Genomic DNA, 7,565 nt, shown 5'->3' with positions numbered 1-7,565 from the left:
ACACACACACAACAGTGATAGAACCCAAATGACCCCACACTGTGTGTTCTCAACACACAGCTCCCTGGGGATAGACTCCAATCCACCCACCCCGAAGATACAATTTTGTCACTCAGCTGCGTGCATGTGCAGGCAGGAGACAGGGAAAGCCTGCTTTGCGGGCTAGACACAGGCAGACAGCAGTAACAGCAGGGATGTAGCCATACCAGTATACACCATCGGTAGTTTAAGAGCTACGTCTCAACCTTGTCAGACAAGTGTGATAAGACGGAGGAATATTAAAAAAAAGGAAAAAAAGAATATGGGAATTTGACTTTGCATCACAGCGCCAAAGCATAGACATGAGTCCAACAGACAATGGAGGCAGGCCTATTACAGGGACATGAAAGAACAACGTTGGCCTGTCGTTAGATGGACAGAACGAGTATGTAGCGACGTGAACAGGGGAAAAGAAGAGTGCCGTGCTGTTCAACAGTAACTGCAACTGTAATTTCAGAAAGGAGAAAATAAAAATAATAATTTAAACAAAAAAAATAGAAAATAAACATTTTGTACTGGTTTTGTGTGAAATTGTTCTTAATGACCATGCCCATATCCATGGTTAGGCGTGGGAGAAGAAGAATAAAAGCCAAAGCAATGTGACACAAGACCCCGAGTGCAGGAATCAGAAGAAACAGGAAATAGTAAAAAAGAGAAAACCAACACAGAAAGAGGAGACTGGGGGAGATTTCAACATCCAAGCAAAATGTAATGCTGGATGCTATAAGCTCTGTATCTGAAATTCCAGTGGTTCCCCATTAAGCAAGGTGATGACAGATTATAACTCTGACCAGCAATGTTAGATTAGAGGAGTTCCAGGCCTATTCTCCACGGGCCATCTACCAGATCTTCTGATAAGGCAGAGCCATCTATAAGAACCCCCCAGAGGAGAGTGAAACAGAGGGGGAGAGGCAGTGGATGGATTAGAAAGTGGGGGAGTGATAAGGACAGTAGGAGAAGTGAGAGACAAAATGCGTTTGTTCTGCAGAGGCGACAAGCAACATGGGAATATTCAGTCAACTCTGCCAAAGGAACAAAATACTTGTTTTTCTTTTTACTATATACTGGCGTTTCTGCGTGTATACTGGCAAAGGGTTTAGCGTGAAGATGATTTCAAAAAGACTTCGAGTAATAGTTTGTTTTTTTTTTGTTTTTTGCAAATTTGTATTCTGCAATAAAAAAAATAAAAAAAATATTGGCTTATCAAATGTGAGTTCTGTGTTCACATGCCTAGCCAATGAGGTCATTCTGAAACAATGTAAGGCTGTAGCCACAAGAGAGAGGGGAAAAATGGATGTTGCTGCAAAAATTTTGCATCTTCAACCTTGCGGCACAGAAAAACTACACCGCAATCCCCAAAGTCTAAAGACGGGTCACTGGTTCAGTACGAAAAATCAAATCTTCCTTTCTGCTCCTGAGTTACGATGTTGAATAATGGCCAACACAGTGGGCTTAAAGAACATTCGGAATTCACAATGATCAAATGTCACAGCTTCATTCTGTGTCTAAGGGTATAAGAAAGGTCTTTTTAATACCACTTTAATTTTAATATAATGCCAAATTTGCAATGGAGAGATGTCGACAGTGAAGAAGTTTGGAAAACCTTTGGCACACAAAGCAGTTTGTTTTCTAAGGATTTCCAGGCATCGACTTTAACCACCAAGAAAAATTCTTATTCTCGAGCCATTTATCTTTAAACTTGCATCTTAGACTGAGCAGTCTGGCTAGCAAAGCCTTCTCTACTGTTATCATCATGTATGGGCTTTACACCAGTGTGCTGTAAGCCTGGTGGCCCACTGGGCCTAAACCAGGCCTGCTGAGAATTTCTGTAATTCTAATATTTTCTTTAAACAGGTAAGCTACAACTGTTAAGTTAGCAATGTCCTTTATCTTATCATCTTGCTGTTGCCGTTTACTGTATTTTTCCCTTTATACATTTTCATAAACATTTAAAAAAAAAAAACCAAAAAAAAAACCCACTGTGACCGATTAAGTTGAAGTAGCAAGCAAGCAAGCAAGCAGTTATTAATGCAGTCATTGTGTAAGCTAAATGTATAGAGATGGCTAAAATAGCAGCACTGTGTGCTGTAAAATCTTGTGGGGTCATGACTAAAATATTTAAGACTCATATCCAAGTGAATTTAAGACATTTTATTGATTTTAAGGACATTGGATTTATCATTTCATCTTATTATCTATCATAAGCATATGAATTGGTAAGTTTTGACCAGCTCAGTGAACTTAACCTTAAATACCTGAATCTAATGATTTCATCTGCCCAAATGGATCTTTGTGCAAATAATAAAAAATAATGCCTTATGCCATGACTGTTACCGGCACGGATGCATGAAGCCTAAGTCGAATTAGCATTCAGTGCAAACAACCTTTGCCAATAACGCAACATAATGACAGGCTCGTGACTGTGGGGTTGTCGAGCTTCCTAGAATGAGCTCCATTTGCGGTGGTCTTAAGTGAAAGGCTATTACAGATAACTTATGCTAAGCTGTGATATGGGAAAGGTACCATGTTGTGAGAAGCCCAGTATGGGTTCTGCATGATGGGGTTTCCAGACAGGAGCACAGTGACAGGCAGCTTATCCCAATAGCATGTAGGTGATTAATTTTTGCTCTAGCTAAAAAAAAAGAAAAGAAAAGAAAAAAAAAAAAAAAACATGTCGTTGCTTGCACGGTCTATCTACCCAGCTCCTCACAGCTTGTTCTTTTTGCAACTATTTAAAATGGACATGGCAACAAATACACACTTAAAAACTGGTAAAGATTCATTTGTAATCAAAGACTGCATTTAACAGTGCTAAAGCTTTTAGTGGAAATTTCACAGTTCAGCTGTTGCAGCATGCATACCAAGGTGATAAAAAAAGAAAGCGGTGGGTGTGGGGTTGTTCGACATGCAGGAATACACACAGGTGTTAGAACAGCCTCACCTGCACCTGGATGTTGGCAACACACAAGAGACTATCGTATATAAAAGACTGGACATTTTTAAGCTTCGAAGAGAAAAAATGGAGGAGAAAGAAAGAGGGATAATTAAGAAAATTAGTGCAAGACGGAAAAAAATGAAGTATGAAGGTAGTGTAAGAGAAGGGAGACTGTGTGGGTGAGTGAACAACCGTTTGTGTGCAAGAGAGTTGCTTAGGTTGCTGCTGTGTTTTAGCAGGCTATAATCACAGCTGGCTATCATTTAATGAAGTGAGCTGTGCTGAAAAAAAAGAAAGAAAAAAAAGAAAGAAAATACTGGGACAGCACAATACAGAGAGGACGAGGGGGGAGTAAAGGAGGAGGAAGAGGGAGCCCCATCTGGGTTTTCAGCCATGGGACCTGATGACGCTTTGACTACCTGCTTTGCGTCTGCTTGAACACACATACCTCGAGCTTTTCCCAAACCAACTTTCACATTCACTCACACACACTGCATCAAATACCACATTGCGCACACACACAACATTCTCAATTCATTCACACGTGCACACCAATAAGAGGGGGAAACTCTGTCGCTAACAGTACTACACAAGCAGCTGCATAACAGGAGCCACTTTGAGCACGCAGGATTATCCGAATGTGCTCAACCCTGATAAGTGGCTTAATGCAACATTTCCATTCTACTTTTTTTCTGCTGAGGCTGAGACCCAGGCGCACAAGAAGCACTACTTATAAAGTTAGCCACATCAAGCTTTTTGGGATTATGTCACCATGCAAGCACTGCCATTTCAATGGGGGTGGCGATATAAATGAGAAAGACCAAGACAGTCAGTCAGAAAGACGTAGAGTGACATCAAGAAAAGAGAAAAAGAAAATGCCTTAGTGTATTTATAGCCTACCATAAAGGGATAGCTCAGAAGAAGTTCTTGGATATGAGATAGAAGGAGTTACTGAAAAATTCCAAAACCTTCTACTATTTGTCACATTTAAAAAAAACAAAAATCATCAAGTTTTAGTTTCAAAGTCTTAATATAAACATGATTAAAATTAAAGGAAATAAGCATGTGTCAATATGAAACTCAAAAATGTCTAGTCGTAGGAGCTGCTCAAAAGGTATTGAACCAATTCCTTTTTGCCTCAGAGAGTTATAGCCTCTGCTTGGGCAAAAAAAAAAAGAAGGGAAAAAAGCAGTCTTTTGAATATGGATATTAGATATGCTTTATAAAAGATCAAAAGCCCCACGCTCTCCTTATAGAGATGAGGAATAGGGGTTTAACAGAAAGAAGGGGAAAAAAAGCATTTAATATAGCTTTATTCTCCTAAACCAGAGCGCTGGCATTAGGGTATTGAGCTGAGCACACTGAGACTGCTGGTTAATGCTTAGTCACGTTCTAGCAGGTTTAGTCACAGGGAAATCTGCTTGTTTTCCAATTCCCGTAATGTATTGCGCTCTTGGGCTTAAAGGAGAAGCAGAGGGGAACACCTGTAGGTCGATATGATAGTTCAACCTTGTGACTGGAAGGGACCATTAGCGTTGGTCAACACCTGTTCGAGATGATGCTGAAATACACCTACTGTTATCTGACAGATCTGCAGTTAGAGGAAATCACATCCTCTGCTTCTTTCAGGGAAGACATGAAGCAGGAACTTCCAATTTACCCCCCAACAATATTGAGGTCAAATCTTTGTCTGCATTTGTGTCAGAAAGCAAAAGGAAGACAGGATAAAAGTGGGGCTTTCTCGAGCAAAATTTCAAGGGAAACTGTGGTCTTGGAGTCTGCTCCAAATCTGTCTCCTTGGAGCTCATTGTTCTGAGACAGGATGACAATAAGTGGGTCGACTAAACTCCTCTCCTTGCTGGATCGCAGCATGCATCTGCACACTTGCATACCTGCATCCAACTTGACACCACAAGTAGGCCAGGGTAACATGGATTAACATTAAAGCCTCGTGGGTTGGATTTGTGCTCAAAAATATTCCCCCATCATCATTTTTGGGGGGTTCAACAAAGCAGGTAAAGAACAACTCTTGTTCCTTCAAAAGTCAGGTACGGCTGAGTAACTATTTCTAAAAATGATACAATGTGACAAACGGTTTAACCTTGTGTCTTTGGAACAATAAAGAAACAGGAGGAAGGCAACATTCCAGAGTTGCTCTGTTATTGATTCACTAGTGAGGAGAGAGGAAGCTGTAGTGCTGGCAAATGGGCTAGAGCTCTCCACTTAAACCTAACTCACTTCAAAGAGCCTATAAGTACACACTTGGGGGAATCTAACGTCAATACTAATCAAATGGTGAGGAATATGGTGGCATATGCTATATATACAGTTCTAAATTCATTCAGCAGTATGAAAAACATGCAGTCAAAGTCATAAAGGGATGTCTTCAGAGTAGGGACGTGCATGATTAGTTGTCTAGGCAACGGAAATATAAGTCGGTTAAAGTAATTATTCATACTCCATACATCCATTTTAGCATATTTATCCAATTTATTATATATTTTATTAAAGAACGATGGCAGTTGTCTACCCTGGTCTCTGAATCTCTTCAGTACTCTAATATAGAAGGAAAAGCTTTTATGTAGGCTATGTCAGCAGACATTCAACCACTCAGCTGCAGCAATGCATAACCACATTCTGCACCTGTTAAGAAACAAGGCTACTGGTGTTAGTACTGCTAGCATTAGTCACAATGTACAAGCTAATCTGGCACTATATGTTTGCAAACTGCCACAGATTTCAAGCAAAATGTACATTTTGAGTGTTGAAGAAGATAGTTAACAATTACAAGTAGCTTTTAAAGAGACATGCAATATTTATATGGATAGCGTTTACTCTCATCACATAGATTATGCTTAATTTATAGTGTTTCTCAGTTTTAAGCTAGTCAGTCATAATTTTTGTTCTCTTGTTTAAATTTTTACTAATTAAGCCACCACTCTAGAGTCAGTCTTTGATTAAATGAACCATAGCCTAAAGCAGCAGAACTGTACAAAGTTCTTTTAAAAAAGAAAAAAAAAATACAGTTTCAGTCAAACTGTTTTGACAGCAATCAGATCAGAATCAGAATACTTTATTGATCCCTGGGGGAAATTATTTTTTTGTTACAGTGCTCCATTATAAACCAACATTAAGACAAGACAGACAATACGCTAACTAAGAATATGTCACTTAACTGCACTTTCTATGAAGTTAACTCTTTGAAATGATCTTCAACTTAATAACAGAGAAGGGAAGCACGAGGGCAGATCTTAAGAGAAATGCCATGTAGAGAAAGCTATCGGATGATGCTGTAGCAAGAGAGATGGTAATTTGCCTCGGGTATTAAATGTTCTGTGGGAGTTCTTTGCGCCCTGCACATATTATAGCACTGATTAAGTGGTCAAGGTTGATTTTGCATGCAGACAAACAGATCCTTAATGGCCACCACTTCCAGCTATACCTTGAGTGATCAAATCTTTCAACGTGTCATGAAGCGGTGCTTCCACCTGCATTTAGAGCTGTCTACATGTGATTGGATCAGCCAGGATTCATTTGAATACACTGGGCAAACAGAGCCAGTGATTCAATCCTGTGAAAACATGCATAGTCAACACACTTAAGACACTAACTCCTTTTGACGCACACACAATCATGCGTACTTTCCTCTGCGATAAATGCTACAAAACAGCGATTTGCCAGAGGCTTAGAGAGAAACAGTAAGGCTTTAGCTGAGTTGACTTTTGAAACACCCGTGGGTCTAAGCAAGAAACACAGTGAAATCAAACTTAGTATAAAGACAGTGCAGACTGATATGAGTAATGTCACATGTTCTGAGTTGCATGCCATTTGTACTTGCATGACTAAACAGTTAAAGGCTACAGCGCACGAGTGAGGGTTCTGATGCATGTTTACATATACGTCTCAAGCTCTAAATTAAATGTATATGTATTGTGACATCATCTATATGCATGTCCATGCACCATAAACACATGAGCCACTGTTTGGTAGACAAGCCCTACAGACAAGCCTTTATAGTCAACATGACATTAGGTGACACGTGCATATTTATCACAACACTGTCACATCTTTTTATTCCCCCTACCCGCACGCTCATCTTTCCAAACACAAACACCACAAATAAACAGCGCGATCATTATTCGCACTTCAGTCGCAGAAGCCGGCTTACGGCTGAATTTTCTGTCATTAAAAAAAACAAAACAAAAAAAAAAACATTAATGAGTATGATTAAAATGACTGTGATGAGAGGCTGGGACAGAGATATGAATCTCACTCTCACACGGAATGCCAAAAGTAACTCTATTGGCTTTTGGCTTTGAGTGGGTGCGTGTTTTTGTGTTTATCAGCCTGCACTGCCATTTTTTATTTTATTTTTTAACTCAGTTGAACAAGTATGAAGGTGTGGGTGACATGTTGGCTCCATTTATTGTAAGGCTGTTGTAGTTTGGCCCCATTAAATCGCTACAATTGTTTGGTACATTCTCGTACCACTGGAAATACATGCTGAGACTTCACAAAGCACACAAAGGATGGATTTGTTGAGGTCTAAGCTCCAAAATTTTGGAAGTCAATTGCAAAACAGTATTGAATT

General features: G+C 39.6%; 1 protein-coding gene across 1 annotated transcript in view; it reads right to left on the bottom strand.

The window, feature by feature from the left end:
• snd1 (staphylococcal nuclease and tudor domain containing 1) overlaps nucleotides 1-7,565 on the bottom strand; it is a 187,530-nt gene that overhangs the window by 147,992 nt on the left and 31,973 nt on the right. The window lies entirely within an intron of this gene.

Source organism: Haplochromis burtoni, unplaced genomic scaffold (genome assembly GCF_018398535.1).
Source record: "Haplochromis burtoni strain Fernald_Lab_line unplaced genomic scaffold, NCSU_Asbu1 Contig_131, whole genome shotgun sequence".
Classification (NCBI taxonomy): Eukaryota; Metazoa; Chordata; class Actinopteri; order Cichliformes; family Cichlidae; genus Haplochromis; species Haplochromis burtoni.
The sequence above is the reverse complement of the archived record's forward strand: the minus strand, read 5'-3'. Positions and strand labels throughout refer to the sequence as shown.